Source organism: Haliotis cracherodii, unplaced genomic scaffold, assembly GCF_022045235.1.
Source record: "Haliotis cracherodii isolate W230 unplaced genomic scaffold, xgHalCrac1.p SCAF_5, whole genome shotgun sequence".
Taxonomy (NCBI): Eukaryota; Metazoa; Mollusca; class Gastropoda; order Lepetellida; family Haliotidae; genus Haliotis; species Haliotis cracherodii.
In genome coordinates, this window is record NW_027266308.1 from 27,002,699 (window position 1) to 27,021,001 (window position 18,303).

The window sequence follows — 18,303 nt, forward strand, 5'->3', positions numbered from 1 at the left end:
CAGAGGGGTTTGTTTGACGTTGCTTTAACGCTTATGAAAATAACGTCTCGATGTTCTAACAATGGATTTAATTAATTGATCTCATCATTGGTGATGAAAAATCCAAAAGTTTCTACATTTAATTGACTCAGTGTTTTATATTGCAGTAATTTATATTTTTTGCGGTTTGTATCTCTAATGATTCCTGTAATATTTAGCCTACACCTCATCAGAGACGACAGAAATGGCTATCGGGTGGCAATACTGCCTGATAATACGAATTCCTGGATTGGCGATAACATAGGACACATACCTAGTGTTTCTTCAGTCGAAGATTTGGGTTAGAATTGCTCTTTAGGAACCACGATTGTCATATTTGTCTTTGACTAACGGGATCGGGTGGTCATGCTCGCTGACTTGGTTGATGCATGTCACCGATCCCAATTACGTAGATCGATGCTTATGATGTCAATCACTGGATTGTCTGGTCCCGATTCGATTATTTACAGACCGCCGTCATGAAGATGTAATATTGCTGAGTGCAGCTTTAAACAACAGACAGACAGGCCAACAAAGTTGATGCTCGTGATATCAATCACCGGTTGTCTGACCCAGACTCGACCATTTACAGACCGCCATCACGTAGATGGCATATTGCTGAACACTGCCATAAACACCATTTACTCACCAAACAACAATAAATCTATGTCATATAGCTTCATGGGACCCAGTTCAATCCAGATGCAGAATATTATTGAGTGTGTCAAAGTGCAAGTATGTTTTATTCATAAATTTATCGTCTTAGGGCTAAAATCACTTTGGTGATCGGGGACCAGCTGCAGGGTTGATTTCATTCATCAGCTGTACAGCTGTGATATATCTGGCTGTACAACCCAATCCGCTCGACGCCCACCGTCCCGCCCATCCGTACCTCAGTGTCAGATCCACCACATTCCACACTACCAGTAATTACTGACGTGTAGATATTCACGCCTCGTTGTTTGTAGCATGCAATATTTATGAAGCAATCATCATCAGGAAACTCATGGATCGGGCAATACAATGGTGTAGTCTAGTACATACACCACGATCAAAACACAACCCCAGCTACAGTAAAAGCTTTTATCCAACATGGATAATGGTTTTGAAAAGAAATATGCCGGTTGGAATTAGGCCGTATTTCAAATAACAATTTATAACAGCAACAAATAAATAATTACAAGGAAATATGTCTTTGAGACATCATGGGGAATGGTAGTCATATGGTTTCCCTTCAATGATTTTGAACTTGCGCGTAATGACCTTCCAGAAATATATTTCATTATTAAGTAAGGACAGCTACAGCGCTAGTTATTTCTGCAACCAGCTGTTAGATCCCATTGCCTGTTGACGTGTACGTTCATGCATGGCATGCTAGAGTGCAGAATATCTCACAGGCGTGAGACACATGCGGACGATAAACATCGGGGAATCTTGTTGACATGAATTATGAAGTTTTATGTCCCCCTGTTTCAGAGCATCAGTTTTGGTGTCGTTTTATGTTGCTTAGAATTTATTTGGAACTTAGAAACTGCTTTGAAAATAATTTTGTACTATGAGCATGTGACCTTAGAGTATTTGATTAATTCATTCATAGTGACTCGTGTCGCCGGTAATTTAATTTTTATTGGACTTTTAGTGTCGTGTTACGTTCCTTAGAATATTATATATTATTAACTTAACAACCGTTTCGGAAATAAGTTTGTAGTATGACCCTGTTACCTTGCAATACTTATTATTTATTCATGAATTCGCGTCGACCTTAATTTTAATTTGCTTGGCAATACAAATTATCTTATAAGTTGTAGCAGGACCACGAGTGGTATATGGGGTTTTATGCGTCTCGCGTTAGGTTTTATACTACGAGCCGCAGGTGAGAGATATAAAAGCTAACGTGGGACGCATAAAACGAGCCGGGGGTGAGTGGTATACATAAACCTAACGTGGGACGCATAAACCCCATGTACCCCGAGTGATCCGGCTACAACGAATTGATCTAACCGACATTATTACAAAATAACAACAATTACAAAATTCATAGAAAGCAGCTGTTCCATTGAGCTGAGGTTAACTTGCGTTATGCCACGTGACCTCGATTGACTGGGAAGAGGGCGGATTTTTGCATTGTTGCGGGGTATAAGGTATTTATTCTGTCTCTGAGATACCCATATGCAGCCTGCATTGCTCGTGGCGGGGTATAAGAGGTTTATTCCCCCGCTGATGAATATATTACCCTCCAAGGCGGGTAATAGGCAATGGACAATGGGCAAACGGGAGGCCAGGTAATTAACACTGATAGGTGAAAGGAAAGAAAGGGCAATGGGCAAATAGATTATGGGCAATAAAGAAGTTGGCATCCATAAATTCTCTTCCTTATTGTATCAATTTTAAATATCATTTAAAGACATGATATTATACATTCTTATCTGCATCCAAACTGAGCCGGTTAATAAAAATGCAGGTGATAAGAATATTAAGTTAATTCTGTAATATTTCATATATCGATTTTAGAACTCAATATCCATATACATATATCTGTTTGGTTGGAAGTATCTATTGCTTGTCCGTGAACATCCGGGTTCGAATAGGTCTTCAGCAACCCATGTTGCCGTAAGAGGCGATTATGCTTGTCGTAAGAGGGATCGGGTGATCAGGCTCACTGACTTGGTTGATGCATGTCATCGTATCCAAATTGCGTGGATCGATGCTCTTGATGTCAATCACTGGATTGTCTGGTCCAGACTCGATTATTTACAGACCGCCGGTATATAGCTGTAATATTGGTGAGTGCGGCGATAAACAACCAACCAAACAATCTATTCATTGTAAGTATACATTACTTGGAGTGCACTTTGTCGGTCATCCGCCCTAGGTCCTTCGGTGCCACAGGGAACTATATATAATACATAGAATGTTTTGAGAGCTATGTTTATATTTATTTCTTTGAAACATTGATCAATGAGTTCTCCAGGGTTGCATTATTTGTCTTAAGCAATGATTTATGTCAGAGATATAACAGCAGTAGATACTGACAATAAAACAGTAAACCCATTCGATTATTAGGAAATTAACAAGCCCCGAAACATAGTTATGTAAGCTCTTAAGGCCCACACATGGCTGCGACCTTTGTGCCATCTTTGAGCAATCAAAACCAGGCCACGACGCTCAATGGTCGCCTGAACCCAGGAAAATCATGTTTCTATGTAACTGCTCCAGCAGTTGTTCAGCAGTAAGTGCTCGAGTTGTTCAGCGTCTGCAACCACAATGAAACACTGCAGGTACAAGCCCTCTATTTATAGGCAGGCTGAGGAGGCACTACAGGTAGCTCAAAGGAGGCAGAAAGGAGGCAGAAGCATTGCCATGGTGTCTCAAGGGTTGCCATGGTCGCTGAATGAAGGCACGGCGGTCGCCACATTCATCGTTCAATGCACGCTGTTGGTCGCTCAAAGGAGGCACAAGGGAGGCAGAAGCATCGCCCAGATTGATGGGGAAATATTTCCGCAGAACGCATCTATTACCTGGCGACCATTGGGCGACCACTGTGCCTTCTTCCTGCAACAATGATAATGCTTGTGCCTCCCTTCTTCCTCCTTTGAGCCACCTTTGAACAACCAAGCTCCTCGGCGACCTTTGTGCGACTGTTTTGAACATGTTCATAAATTCACGGCGTCCATGGCGTCCATGGCCATGTCTGAACCTCATGTGTACCACCTTGGAGCGACCTAGGCAACCATTCTGCCTCCTTTGAGCCCCCAACGACGACCTGGCAAAGTCTATGGTCGGACACGGGAGGCACAAAGGTCGCCATCCTGTGTAAAGGCCCCATTACGACAAGCATAGCTGCGTCTTAAGACAAGCATAGTCGCCTTTTGCGGCAGGCATCGATTGCTGAAGACCTTCTCTAACCCGGACCTTCACGGGGAGACACGTAATACATCTAAACTACGTACATTTAAAGGAAATAAAAGCCACACAACCTGACTATAATCACGAGCACGCGTTTATGAATCAGTGACCTAATTGCATAAAACAGGAACAGGTGTTACCGTATTCTGATCATCGTAGACGTATCGACATGTCAATCTCGGTTAAAAGCAGTGTCCATTGTACTCTATCATGTGGTTATGAATCAACGACCCCACTGCATACAACTCGAACTTAACACAATAGGTGCTACTGTATTTAGTGAGTGAGTGAGTGATTTTAGATTACAGTGGCGCAATTCTGCACTGCGAATTGTGGCTCTTTATACGACTGGGCCTACCGTGCCCCGTGCTTATTTGGAAGGAAACATTGCTCTATGAATGAAGGAGTGATTGAGTGAGTTCGGTTTAACGGCGCTTTTCAGCTTAATGTGGGAGGAAAGATCGAAGTGATGCAGGTCTCGGACGTTTACCACTTTGGTAAAACCCATAAACACAGGCATGGTGCTAACAAACCACGAAACATAATCGGGGTGAATCGGGATTCGCACCAAGCATAGGTTTCTTGCGTGCCCAAGGGACGCAACTCTGCACTCTGCGGCGCCTCAGACGACTTTGCCACCCGTGTCCCCATACTGTATTCAGATTATCTTACACATATCCACATCCACACACACACATTCTTAAATATTAGCGACAAAATCATTTCTATATTAATAAATCCTTGTTAAAAGCAGAGTTCATTGTACTATTCCGACTATATAATAATCATGTCATCACGGACGGTACTTTCCGACTCCGGATTACCACAATTCCGCATTATAGTATCATTTGATACGTCGTGCATATATACATGTAGATTTATTCTATGATGGGTGTGCTTCTCGTCAGGATAAAGCCAACGGATAAAGACGATTGGGGTCATATGCGGATATAGATGCAAATATTAAAGGTCAAGTATGGACTACTTTCACTTTTTATAAACAAACATGGCGTCGCCCTTGTCACTCGGCGATTTGGTCAGAATTAACCATCAGGAATCTGGAGAAACTACTGGGATAATTGCTATCATTATGAAAAGAATAGTCTAATATACTGAAGCTCAGTGTCCAACTATAACTAAGCTAAGGCATTTTACAAGTTTTGGCACCTTTGGAGATATAAATTGCGAAACAATTTAGCGAGGGCAATAGCCAAGCGGGATCACTTTCCATATCTGTGATTGTAGACCTATGCGGCTTGGAACCTTTTCCACAAGTTAAACAGTTGGATTTGGCTGAAGTATGTTCGAATTGTTACCTTGTTTCGTTTTGTCGCTGTGCGTACATCTGACTGCACTTCGTAACGTTACGACAAGACAGGCCGACTGTCAACAACGTTTGACTGTGGCCGTGTCGTTTCATAGACTAGGGTTAGAGTAGCTTCCCTTTGACAAAGGGCAGTTACTCTATCGGACAGACCGATGGATTGCCGCGAAAGGTAAGAAAAAACTTTGTGTAGGCAATTGTTGTTTTGCATGTATGTAGTTACGCCACTGTATAAGAAACATGTTTCTGTTGGAATTATATCGGATACTGTTACTGTCCGGCTGGCACATCACTTACACTCTGACGTAATATATATTAATGCGCACATTCCTGGAAAAAATACAATGTTTAGGTTATGTTTGTGAGAGATGGAAAGAGATTTTCGAGCAGAGAATTGACGAATGACATTATATGATAAAAAGGTCATCACGCTTGTGTGTTTGGGGATGGTAAGTATCCTGTATTAGGAATAAACACTAGTATATATTTAGCTCGCCACGGCTCGCTAAATACAATGTTTATTCCTAATACAGGATATTTACCAAAAACACTCGCGTGATAACCTCTATATGCCCAATAATAATGATGGGGAAAGCAGGTTCGTATTTTTTAACTTCTTATTCAACAAATGTTCATTTACACAAACGCTACGATGGTATTTACTTTCTTGAACAAAATAATATAATTGTACTATTCAGAACATATCGCCTTTGTGTCAATAATCAATGTTACTTATGAACACATACATTCGTGTTTTAATATTATTTTGCAGGCGCGAGTTCAATACAAGTCTTCAGTATGCTATTGGCCATTCTACCCTGTTTTGAACACAGGGGCTTGTAACGCAAAAAATAGCTGCAAGATGTATGGTCACACCCAGTGTCAGTATACTATACCTTTTATATATATTCTTCCAAAAAAAGAAACGCAAAGCCAGATTTGTGTGAGGTAGGAAAATACATTTATACGAGGAACCGTACAAGATATTAAGCCAAAATGTTGTGGAGAGAACACTTGGTGATTGTAGTCATCTCAGTTATGGGTATATAGGAAAAGTCCAAGGTGAAGTTCAGCTGCCATCAATAACGCTTATGTCCCCCGTTGGAATCGACAGTGGCCTGAACTTTCCTGCCCATGGAAGAGACGAGTATGCGAATCACATACTGGGAATGATACCCACTCGGCCTGCAACGCAAAGCCAACTGCTGCAACGTCTGTGGTTATGGTTGACGTCAGCGTAGCCGTCTGTCCAATTCATCCCACAGGTGCCCTATCGGGTTCCAATCTGGGGATCTGGAGGGCCAGGGGAGAACATCAACGTTGTTGTTGTGTAGGCAGGCTTTTGTGATCCGTGCTGTATGCGGTCAAGCGTTGACCTGCTGGAATACACCGTTGCCGTTGGTTGCAGTTATGAGGACGTGTGGTAGGAGAATTTCGTTGATCTATCGTTGCTTCGTAAGATTGCCCTGGATATGAACCAAACCTGTCCCGCCGTGATGAGAGATAGCTGCCCACATCATAACGCTACCCCCACCAAATTTGTCCATTTCTTGTACTCTGTTTCTGGCGCAACGTTCTCCCCGACGTCTGTAGACCCGTGCTCATCCATCCCATCGACGGAGGAGAAATTGTTATTCGTTGCTGAACGCAGATGAGGCCATACCCTGTGTTGACGACACCAATGCTGTCGTTTTTGACGATGTTGTCGACTCAATATGATGCGTCAAACAGGACGTCCTGCTCTTAAACGGTTCGTACAGTCTGGACGGAGATTCTGCGGATATTTTGGATGCGGTTGAGATGGCTGACGTCATCCTTTCACGTAGGTGGCGCAGTCGGATGTAGCGATCTTGGGCGGGGGTGGTTACTCTTGGTCGTCCCGACCTTGGCCGATCACGTGTTGACCCATGCTGTTGAAACCGATCCCTTGGCCTTGTGATGGTACTGAGCGCTACATTGAAAACCCTAGCTACAGCTGGTCGAGATTCCCCTGACTGCAAGCGGTCTGTGACGTTGTTTCTTTGAACTTCTGTTAATTTTGGCATGTTTTTGAACTGTCACTGTTCGATTGACACAGATACCAGGCAATCAAAAACCCTGCACTTTAATAGTATAGAATATAGTATAGTATATATTATAGTATATTGTCACTGAGTGTGACCATATATATAGTAGCTATTTTTTTGCGTTACAAGCCCCCGTGATTTTGAGCGAAATACAATCTATTTCAAACGTGTCCACCTTTTCAGAAGTAACACTATTCCCTTTCAGTGATGCTGATAACTGTCGAGGAAAGCTGTTGGTTGTAAATTTTCCATGATAACCGGATGGCATATCGATTTGTGACGTGCTTTCGTTGACAAAGAAGAGCAAGCTTTTATCGATGATACATTGGCATTGTTATTTGTTAATAGTCTGCACATTGATATTGATTCATGGCCGGACGGGAAGGGATGAATCACTTTCACTCACAATTCCGAATTCCCTGATTATATGGATATAAAGTACTGTTATTGAATGACATTTATTCATTTGTGAGAGACGGTTAGTAACATTTTAGACGGTCGTTATACATGAGTGATATTTCACCAAAATTATTATTATTAATATGAACAACAATTACTTGGAAAGTACATCAATTGAACTGTTCGCATTCTTTTTCTATCTCTTTGTTTGATAGTGATTGACGCATGCGCGCGGACTAAGCTAAACAAGCATATATGGTTGAATATTAAATTCAGAACAACGTGTTATGGTCTCCAAACTAAAGCTTGATATATACTTTATATCTAATAATAACTGGGTTTTTTTAATTTATATCTAGCCGAATAACAATTATATAAACCAAGATATATCAAGACAACATTTAGCCATTATCGTCAAAGCTACGATAAAGTATGTAAAATATTTAATCAGATTTCTATCAACCACTTTGTGAATTTACAATGTGTAAAAACAACACTGACGCATTACCATCAAAGCTACGATTAAAATAGGTGAAATATTTATCAGATGCATATCTGGATGTTTATTTCGGATAAATGGTTACTTCATTAGGTTTTGACTCATAATTCTTTCACTTGTAGCGTAATATGATTGGCGGATAGTTCGGAAATACTACTGATCTTGAATTCAGTGTTCGTATGCTTAGTTTTAATAGAGGCTGAATGGGACCACGTTCAACTTTAGCCTATATCGTATTTGGATCCGGAGAACAGACCCTTCAAAGAAGTACAAACGTTGCTTGGATTCTGATGACGTCAGACAACATTACAGGTGACGCTGATGTTCTATATCCTTTGTAGTCACCATTGTCCAGTTTGTATGTAATTGTGAAGAGAGATAAATAAAAGCGACAAAACCCTTTCCATTCTGATAAGAAATCTCTGATGACAGAAGGCTTCATTGTACGATTCCATAAATAGCTTAATCATTTGTTTATGAATCACTCTGAAATATTGATGACACCAGATGTTCGCGAAAAGTTACCAAAACATGTCCCACCGGTGGCAAACGTCACAAACACGTGCCAAGGCATAAGTGCGTGAGTCAGTGGGTGGAATATTCAGCCTCATCATTCATGAAGTCATTGAACAGAAGCTATGAAAGATGAATACTGGCGGTTGCCTTATCTTAAGACCACAGGGTCACATCAAATAATTATAGCTATATATGTATATCACTATACACGATTCAAGAATTGCTTTTGATAATTTATATTATCTATAACACGATTTGGAAAGCTTCTTCATTAAAGCTTCTGTAACAAGCCCTTCTTGATCTAGTTGCATGACTGAATTGTTTGAAAATTGTATTCAAGCATGTGATAATATTTCTTAGGAATAATGGTTAATTTAGTATTTAACAATCCTTTAACCTTATGGATTCAACAGAGAGTCAGTTAACTTACTGTATAGTTTTATAGGACCTTGGTTGATTACCCGGGTAAAGACATACTGCTGTTTTTTTTGTCAAAACGAGGAAAGCCTTTTAGAAGTTAACAATTGGGTTAAACACAATGTGTATACTTAATTAATGTTCCCAAAGATAATGGCTTTAGTGATTAAGTAAGTACCTGTTTCCCAATTATTGGCTTCAGAAAGTAAAAATAAAGTGATATAGACGGATACTGTAAGACTATCTTGACTGGAGTGCCCCCAAGGTTCTGTATTAGACCCACTCTATTATTCACATTAGGTTATCGAAGACAATATAGACAGCGATATAGGCTTGTTAGATGATAATCCTTCGCTTTATGTAGTTAAAGGCCATCAAGACGACAGATAATATGTTGAATGATGACTTAGTTCAATACATGAGGTTATATCCAGGAATTCACATGCAGTTTTCAGAACATCAAATCCTGAACGACACAAACATTTGGCGTTACATTAACAGTGGTATTCGTATAACAAAGATTTTGTTATCAGGGATATTCACGGATCACTGGACGGATACAGTGAAATCACTGGCACATAAGTGAGTGAGTGAGTTGTGCTTACAGCGCTGTGAACAATATGTCAGTTATATCACGGTGTGTTAGCTTAATGTTTGAGGTGTTACAGATGTAGGACCACATGGAGAATCCCACGTGCACGGGTATGACGCCTACAAACCAAGAATCATTATGAGGATAAATCTGAGATTTGAACCGACGGCCATAGGATCCTTCAAGAAACGCATCACTACAAGGGGGTATAAAGACATAAAATACAATTTTCTGACTGATTTCTGTAACAATTTATGTAACCTGTATCACGTCCCCATATCACACGTCATTTCTGGTGTCCCCGCCGTGATATTTCTGTAATTTTGCTAAAAGAAGCGTAAAACCATACTCACAGACACGCTCACCCATAGTATCCGTTCATGCTGAATTATGTAGATTGATTTAGATTGGAGGCGGATAATCGAGACTAGTTCTTCTCTGGCGTTGACGGGTTTTTTATTTACTTGGCGATAACATTAATACTCATTAATACATGGGAACTGCAGCAGTAGTGTGGTACAAATAATATTTTCCACAGGAGAATTTGATTTATTTAATTAGAATAATGTTAAGTACTGATGGTTTTTCAATATTTAAAGCCAAATTAATTCATTTCCTCATTTATTCTTGTACTCGCATGTTAGAGTTACATAGGCTTGACTTCAGACAACGTAGTGAGGCAACGGCAGGTAAAGGCGGTTGGTTAGCCCAGTGGTCAAAGCATTCGCTCGTTATGTAAAAAAAACCGGCCACGGCTACAAACATAGGTAAATATTCCAAACCCTTTCTTGGTGTGGCCTGTTGTGATATCGGGTTTTTTTCGTGCGTTCTATTTTTACAATCTGTGTGAACTGGGTCAAAAAAGGTTACCACATTTCTGGCAAAGAGGTTTGATGAGATTCAACCTGTGTTAACTGAGGTTACCCCATTTCTGGCAAAGAGGTTTGATGAGATTCAACCTGAGTTAACTGAGGTTACCCCATTTCTGGCAACCAGGTTTAATGAGATTCAATCTGTGTTAACTGAGGTAACCCCATTTCTGGCAACCAGGTTTGATGAGATTCAACCTGAGTTAATTGAGGTTACCCCATTTCTGACAACCAGGCTTGATGAGATTCAACCTGCGTTAACTAAGGTTACCAAATTTTGACAATTAGGGTTGATCAGAGTCAACCTGAGTTAACCAGAGTTAATCAATGATAACTTAGGGCAGTACTCGAAATAAAACGTATTAAATGCAACCTGTGCTGACATTGGTCAACCAAGGTTAACATTGGTTATACCGTTGTTAACAAAGGGTTTTTCTGGGCCGTCCGGGCTCTTGAAATCGAACACTGCTTCAATAAGTGTTCCTAACACAGTATGCAACGGCTATGTTGTCATACTGTCTGATTAAGTATGTCTTATCTACGGGTTCGGCTATCCTTTACCTTTGAAAACGGTCAAAATTCAATAAGCTTTTAATCTGGTAGACGACAAAAACAATGCAATACATCATATAACACCATTTATCAACCTGTTCAGTGTGATCCATGCATACTTCAACACACCCTGTTAGGAATTAATCACTTCACGAATAAATACTACTTTGGCTGCATATTTACGCAACGCGTGTAGGACGTTCCTGAAACCCTAAAAATAGTTTCTTCGCAGAAGTTGCTGTGACTGTATTTTTGCCGATGCAACGTTAAATTTTATCTCATCGCATAGTTTATAATATTTTACGAACGTTTCAACTAACATGATCCAGCGTTCCCTAAGAGAGCGAGTATGGTTTTACGCTGCTTTTAGCAATATTCCAGCAATATCACGCAGGGGACACCCGAAAGGGGCTTCACACATTGAACCCATGTTTGGAATTGAACCCGGGTCTTCGGCATGGTGAATGAACGCTTTAACCTCTAGGCTACGGTAAAAATTGTATGATGTATATTTCATTTAACACATATGAAACAATTGAAATCGGAGACGATATACTTTCTGTCCCATGCTGGACACAAATGTTTGTGCGACGTCTAATTGTTGTATTACTGTTTTAGTGGAATGGGAAGGTGTGTGTGTGTGTGTGTGTTGGGGGGTGGGGTGGGGTGGGGGGGGGTGGGGGGGTCATTCTGTATTATACCTATTTTTTTACGGTGTATATTACACACATATAATTTGTAAACGTACATAGCGGACAAAACGTGATTACATAAAAAAAAGTTCTTTTCGGTAACCACAACATTGACCTCGTTCAATTATGCATACATACTTTGTGATAGTGTCCAGGCCAGTGGGTATTGATGTTAATATTATTTTTTAAAATTTACATGCAAATGTCATCGCCAATTTCTTACTATCCATATCGTCAGTAAAAAATTTTTATCTTTCAAATTTAATTACTTCATGTTTTAAGTTATTCTTTTTAATTTATCTGGATGAGTGCCTCCTAAGGCGCTCGAAAACGTAACTGAAAATAAATGAATTTATCTGATGAGAGTTAGTTGTGCCCTATGCATCGGACATTTCTTTAGGGAACTTTTATACTTGGAATTTTAAAAATATACTTTGTTCATGTGGATTACTGTGTAACGGCAATCAAGAAAAATATATCCCAAATAAAATAACTTTAGTTCATTAACTACAAAACAGAGCTAATTTAAGGATATATATACCGATATTAAGGAAGTATCAAGGTTTATGTAAACACATATTAACAACACAATATATATAATCAGTGCATGATATATAACCTAATTTCAAAGTATTTCCATAACATCGAGTACCTCTGGACCATCCTACCTGCGTTCGATTATTCCGTCACTATAAAGCGGGGGAATCCAGAAATGGGCTTCATACATTGTACCCATGAAAAACCTGAAACACAGAAATGTAAAATCATCATCAAAGTTTCATTATTCATTACAAAGTATTTATATCAATAATCGAAAGTTAAGCGCGCTAGACGCATATCAGAATACGCATATGCTATTAGACTAACATTTAGTCCCTGAAATCTTATATTACACAATATCCTTCTTGATTCTAAAAATAAAATAAAAATCCCTATGATGAATAGAGCTAGCTGGAGCTGGCTAGACTTGCTTTTGTATGCGTTTCTAGATTTTTTTGTTTTTCATAAAATAAATATATTCCACGGTCATGGTGCAGGACTAATATGCTATCAATACCTAGGTAATTATGTTCATGAAAATTCTTTTGTTTATGATTGAATCAATACATGAAACAAAATAGCTTTAACGATGACGTCACTTTAGGCTGCTAACCGGAGCCCGGCACCCCAGGGGTTGAGTAGGTATGGGCAACTGAGCTGGACCTAAATATGAGGTAAATCAGTTAATACGTGCTAACATTAGTCGACCAAGGTTAATTTGAGTAATACCTTGGTAAGCACGGGTTAGCCGGGTCGTCCTTGGTTTGAAATCGAACGCAAACATTATTATGTCTTGTTATTAAGTATTGGAGGGGGCAGGGGTGGCCCAGTCGTCTAAGGCACCGCCAGAAACCTATGATTGTGGGTTCGAACCCCGGTTCGCCCCGATTATGTTTCTAGGTTTGTCAGCACCATACTGAAACCCTAACTGTAAACAAATATTTATTTGATTTTGAACAGGAGTTGAATGAAATATGCATTAGTGTACGGTTGGACAGGAAGAATATGGTTATATATTTTAAATGTTTTTTTGTTTAATAACCACAAGATAAACCTAGTTCAATTATGGATGCATGCTTTGGGGTAGTGCCCAGGCTGTGCATATTTACATTAAAATTGATATTTAAATTTATATGCAAATAACATATCCAATTGTTTCATTCACATATCGTCAGTGAAATAATTTTTCTAGTCGTTGCAGACTTTATCATGTTTCTAAGTTATTCTTTTTAATTTATCCAGAGGGTTCTTCTCTAAGAACCCGATAACGTAACTGAATGAAAGACGATCCAATAAGTCTTAAAATGGCAGGTAGAAGTGATACACGCACGGGACAGCTTGTATGTTAGTCTCTACTATGAGGAACACGACGGTTCTGAGTATTTGCTTACTTGTGAACCTTGTAAACGAAGGTTATGAAGAGGAGAACATGGTTATATATGTACCTGTGAGAACAACAAAAGTTTTACTGTTCTCTTCGTTAAGAAGATCCATGTAATGTGCGTTCCTTCTGCTCAATGCTCAAAAGGGGGCACGTGTGACCCAGTCATCGAAGGCGCCGCGATTCGCTGTGCAGAGTTGCGTCCCTTGGGCACGCCCGAAAACTATGATTGTTGGTTCGAATCCCGGTTCGCCCCGATTATGTTTCTAGGTTTGTCAGCACCATACCCGTGCTCGTGGGTTTCACCGAAGTGGTAAACGTCTGAGGCCTACATCACTTCGGGCTCAATCATCACTTCCTCCCACATTAAGCTGACACGCCGCGATATAACTGGAATACAGTTAAAAGCGGCGTTAAACCCAACTCACTCACTCACTCAATGCTCAATAATTGAGGTCTCGCATTATGTATACTATTTATTTAATTTGGGTTCCTTTATATAGGCACTATTTTGAAAGTGTCAATAAGATGATGATTAATGTGTCATGCTCTGTGCCACCACATAAAGATATCATTTTTTGCGTCTCACCTCAGGGGGGGGGGGGGGGGGGGGGGGGGGGGGCAATTCGCTGTGCAGAGTTGCGGCCCTTAGCACGCCAGAAACCCATCACCTCGAGTTCGAATCCCGGTTCGCCCTGATTATGGTTCTACGTTTGTCGGCACCATACCCACGCTCGTGGGTTTCACCAAAGTGATATATGTCTGAGACTTGCATGAATTCGGGCTTTACGCTGACACGCCGTGATATAATTGGAATACTGTTAAAAGCGGCGTTAAAATCCCACTGACCTCTTGAACATCATGTACTTGTCTTAAAAGAGTAAACAATAGTACATTAAGTAAGGATAGGAATTTATGGATGAACAACGTCTTTATTACAATTAAGAGCGATCGTTTCGGTATAGGTTCTAACACTTAATTCTTATTACACCTATGGTATTCGTTGCTGCTTATTTAAGTGAATGGGTGAATTTAGTCGATGTAAGTGAGTGAGTATGGTTTTACGCCGCTTTTAGCAATATTCCAGCAATATCACGGCGGGGGACACCGGAAAATGGGCTCCACACATTGTACCCATGTGGGGAATCGAACCCGGGTCTTTGGTGGAACGAGCCAACCACTTGGTCAAATAAAAAAAATCGGATGTTCTTCAACTTCTTTGGGATGGTATATATCACGTCCGGTTTAACTTGGAGAAAGCCATCAGTGATGCAGATCTTAAACGTTTACCACTTTGGTTAAACCAAAATGTATGGTGCTGATAAACCAAGAACCATAATGAGAATGACAGGGATTCGAACCACTTTTACAGTTTTCTTGCATGCCTAATTTGAGCTATTCTGCACTGCGAATTGTGGCTCTTTATACGACTGGGCGTTAAGCACCGTGGAATGAAACATTGCTCTATGAATGAAGGAGTGAGTGAGTTGGGTTTAATGCCGCTTTTAACAGTATTCAAGTTATATCACGGCGTGTCAGCTTAATGTGGGAGGAAAGCCCGAAGTGATGCACGTCTCAGACGTTTACCACTTCGGTTAAACCCACGAGCACGGGTATGGTGCTGACAAACCTAGAAACATAATCGGGACGAACCGGGATTCGAATCCCCCACAATCATAGGTTTCTGGTGTGCCCAAGGGACGCAACTCTGCACAGCGAATCGCGGCGCCTTAGACGACTGGGCCACCCGAGCCACCCTATGAATGAAGAATCCAACGAGGCTGCGTTAATGAAGTTTAAACTATTAAGGCAAGCTTGGTTCTGAAGGAGTGAGTGAGTGAGTTTGGTTTTACGCCGCTTTTAGCAATATTCCAGCGGCGGGGGACACCAGAAATGGGCTTCACACATTGTACCCATGTCGGGAATCGAACACGGGTCATCGGCGTGACGAGCGAACGCTTTAACCTCTAGGCTACCCGACCGCCCCGGTTCTGAAGGAAGCTGTGATGTAAAACAGTTATTGCTGAGTGGATACCGGTGAGGTTGTGTTGTTGTATTGGTTTGAGGAGTAGTATATATTGCGACAGTGACACAGAATGTTATGACTGCTTCGATTACAAAGTCCGCTCCACATATTCCTGCGAGACAAAATATGGTTATCACATCAAAGAATTTAGTTCAGTAACTATATTTAGTATACAGGCATTGAAGATGTAACTATATTAATGTTGATGTACAGTTTATACGCAAATAACATCGGATCCCTAATATTGTACTCAATATCTTTAGCAAAATAATTTCATTTGTTTTTTGGCTTGTTTGGTTCGGCTTTATGTTGTTGGTGATGGTTTTTGGGGTTTTTTTTGTTTGTTTGGGGGGTTTGTTTTTTTGTTTAGTGGGGGGGGGGGGGGGGGGGTGGGGGGGGTCTGGGGGTATTCAAACTTACTGATGCTCGTGTTTCAAAGTCCATATGAACATTAACTCCATCTGATGCCACGCTGTATGTTGTCGCCTTGTCTTTTGCTATGAGCAGTGGATGTAATCTTTTCACCTGTATTGTTCAGTGTCCCATCGCTTAATAAAACCAATGATAAACTACTACATCTAACCATGTTAGTCAATCAGATGTTAGAATGATTTGTTGGGTTTGCAAATGACTAAACATACTTTAAATGTTTGTAAAATGTTAAAATTGTTTGTTTGTTTGTTTGTTTGCTTGCTTGTTTGACGCCGTACTCATCCATATTCCACATGATGACGTCTGTCTCTAAATAATAGAGTCTGGTCCAGACAATCAGTGATTGACATCAAGAGCATAGATCCATGCAATTGGGACACGATGACATGCATTAACCAAGTCTGTGAGTCGGACCACCCGATCCCTTTACTCGTCTCATAAGGGCTGCTGAAGACCAATTCTTACCCGGATCTACACGGGGGAGATTATCTGTAGTGCTACGGTCACACTTCATTACGTTTCCATAATTCACATTTAGAAAATACCATTGTTAATTTTTATGTTTTTATCATGACTTTTGGCATAATTTTTTTAATTTTTTTAATTTTCTCAACGAATGAAATAGTCTTCATGTGTTATTCATCACATGATGAGTAAAACAATAAAATCCTTGTATGACGCCGTGATATAAGGGCTGAAGAGGCAATAGTGCCGTTGTTAAACAGATTCGACAAAGTGCAAGTTAGTTTTAAATACATAAAACACGCTATGATATAGCATTGACAGAATACGAATAGCTCGCACAACGTCATTCAGCGTGTCATTGTATTGATCACAACTATGTCGATACGTTATATAATGCCCGGTTCAACGTAGTACATTTTATAGCAAAGCACCTGCAAATACATTGTTGCCTTCTGTCGGCGAAAGTACACATTATCAACCTAAGTTGCAGCAATTACAGCACTGGAAATTCCCCATTCCATGTCTCATCATTTTATTTGAGGTTGGACCCTTCATGACCTTCATCTAATCGTTCGATACGGCTTCTATGTCGAGGAGGTTTCTTATTAAGGAGCAATTGCCTTGCAGAGTTGCGTACCTTAGGCGCACCAGAAACCTATGATCTTGTGTTCGAGTCCCGGGTTCGGCCTGAGACATGGGTTTTATTGTCAGGGTTATGTCCGTGGTCGCGGGTTAAGACGTGGACATTTTGGACTCCCCCCTTGCATAGCATGACAGCAAGTTGCCCTGGTATTGTATGACAGTGAGTGAGTGAGTATGGTTTTACGCCGCTTTTAGCAATATTCCAGCAATATCACGGCGGGGGACACCAGAAATGGACTTCAGACATTGTACCCATGTCGGGAATTGAACCCGGGTCTTCGGCGTGACGAGCCAACGCTTTAACCACTAGGCTACCCGACCGCCCCTAGTATGACAGCAAATTGCCCTAGTATAGCGTGACAGTAAGTTGCCCTAGATAGTGTGACAGCAAATTGCCCTGGTATAGCATGACAGCAAGTGCCCTAGTATAGTATGGCAGCAAGTGCCCTAGTATAGTATGACAGCAAGTAGTCCTAGTATAGTATGATAGCAAGTTGTCCTAGTATAGTGTGACAGCAAGTTGCCCTGGTATAGTATGGCAGCAAGTTGCCCTGGTATAGTGTGACAGCAAGTTGCCCAAGTATAGTATGACAGCATGTTGCCCTGGTATAGTATGGCAGCAAGTTGCCCTGGTATAGTATGACAGCAAGTTGCCCTAGTATAGCATGACAGCAAGTTGCCTTGATATAGCATGACATCAAGTTGCCCTGGTATAACATGACAGCAAGTTGCCCTGGTATAGTATGACAGCAAGTTGCCCTGGTATAGCATGACAGCAAGTTGTCCTGGTATAGTATGACAGCAAGTTGCCCTGGTATAGTATGACAGCAAGTTGCCCTGGTATAGCATGACAGTAAGTTACCCTGGTATAGTATGACAGCAAGTTGCCCTAGTATAGTATGACAGCAAGTTGCCCTGGTATAGTATGACAGCAAGTTGCCCTAGTATAGTATGACAGCAAGTTGCC